Below are 1,964 nucleotides of genomic sequence, written 5' to 3'. Positions count from 1 at the left end.
CAAATGGTAATATAATAAATTAAAAAAAAGATCTTTTTTTTTTTTTAAAGTAAAATTTCTGTGCCAACTTCCTGTGATATAAGAGGAAGAAAACAGTTGTTGTAATAGTAAATACAGTTTGTATGTGGCCGTTGTTGATTATTTACCCATAACTGTAAAACCCTGAATATTGCATAGTCATGCAATATGGATTCTATGGATTAAAAAGACTTTGATTGATGATTCCAATGATCTATTTTTTATATATCCAGAACCTTACTGCAGCTTGTGTTTGACTGCAGGTACATTTTTCCAGATCATTACACACACACACACAGACACACACACACACACACACACACACACACACACACATATTAATTCATAGCTCCAGCAGATGGATACTGGCAGAATGCCAGCTTTGCAGCTTAATGCAAACCTGGCTGAAGATATCTACTGAAACAGTCTGGAATGTACACTATCTTCCAACATGTTTCCATGTAGCTGCCTGGAGGGAATGGCACAGGAAAGTGAGATATTAACTGCAGTGCAACACTTCCAGGATGGCACTTGCATATATAGTTGGCTTTATTCACAATGCAGTAAATACTGATGTATTATCTCAGAATTTGTACACAACGCTGATTACACACAGAGTAACAGAGGTGAAAAGTAACAAACTACTGTAGTCAGTACTTTTCAAGTAGCTATCTCTCTATTTTACACTTAATACCGAACTGTATGACATTCACTTAGTACATTTCTAAAGAACTCACCCATAGCAGCTGGTGTACCGTGGCTTGCATAAGTATTCACCCATCTTGCACTTTTGGGAAGACCCCAGAATTTGTCAGAAAACCTACCTAAACAAACAGCAATATGAAGATCGAAAAGCTATCAAAATAAGTTTGGGATAAAGTTCTGGGACAGTAATAATCAGGGTTTGGTTCTAAAAGAAATCCTTCAGAAAAACTTCAAGCACTGCAGAGCAACATTTTAATCCATTTTGTAAAAGTGGAAAGAATATGGAACAACCATGACTCATGCCTTGAGGATGCCGTCTACCAAAAGTCATTGAACTCTGGGCACAAGGTGGGGGACACCCTGGACGTGGTGCCAGTCCATTGCAGCGCACAATCACACACATAATCACAAACCAATTCACTCACTTTGGACAATTTGGACATGCCAGTCAGCCTACAATGCATAGCTTTGGACTGGTGGAGGTGAAATCCGAGTATCTGGCGGAAACCCCTAAAGCACGGAGAGAATATGCAAACTCTGTGCACACAGGGTGGAGGTGGGATTCAAATCCCCAACCCTGGAGGTGCAAGGCAAACACACTAACCAGTCCCCCAAGAATCAGATTAGAAAAGCAATACATTTTACACATATTGACTTGTGAAATCTTCCAGATTTTTCATGGGGTGAATGTGTTCAGGTAGCAGGGTTATGTTATGGTTCAGTTAAGGTTCAGTTATAGGACTGAAATGTACATTTTTCATAACTTTTAATGGATGACTCCTGGAGAAGTTGTTTCAAGAACATTTCAAGCATGACACATTAAATGAATTCAGACAGAAGTATGAAAATAATATGATTTTTGACTGTATGATAATGAATATACAGTATTTCAAGGTAATAGTGTCTGCTGTAGTGCTATAGATTTTGTAGGTTTTATTATTGTTTTGGGTTATTTATCTAAACAACGCACACAGGTTATGTTGAAGGACGCTTTACCCAAGTAATGTCTTTCACCTTTACATGCATACATCCGTGGAACACAATTGGCACCCAAATTGTAGAATTACAGTAGTAATTATATTATCATCACATGGTACAACAAGAGATCTTCTGTTCTGACAGTTAATATAACACAAACGTATAAACACACACACACACACACACACACACACACACACACACACACACCTTGTTCGTCAAGAATAAATAAGACTAAAATTAGAAAGAGAACATGAAATGAA

General features: G+C 37.7%; 1 long non-coding RNA gene across 1 annotated transcript; it reads right to left on the bottom strand.

The window, feature by feature from the left end:
* Positions 1-210: 210 nt before the first annotated feature.
* Positions 211-1,450, bottom strand: LOC128606319 (uncharacterized). The gene is made up of 2 exons (XR_008385661.1): positions 756-1,450; positions 211-487 (listed from the first exon to the last, which is right to left on the bottom strand). It is a non-coding gene; the product is annotated as an uncharacterized LOC128606319 (long non-coding RNA).
* Between the last annotated feature and the right edge of the window lie 514 nt (positions 1,451-1,964).

Source organism: Ictalurus furcatus, chromosome 4 (genome assembly GCF_023375685.1).
Source record: "Ictalurus furcatus strain D&B chromosome 4, Billie_1.0, whole genome shotgun sequence".
Classification (NCBI taxonomy): Eukaryota; Metazoa; Chordata; class Actinopteri; order Siluriformes; family Ictaluridae; genus Ictalurus; species Ictalurus furcatus.
The sequence above is the reverse complement of the archived record's forward strand: the minus strand, read 5'-3'. Positions and strand labels throughout refer to the sequence as shown.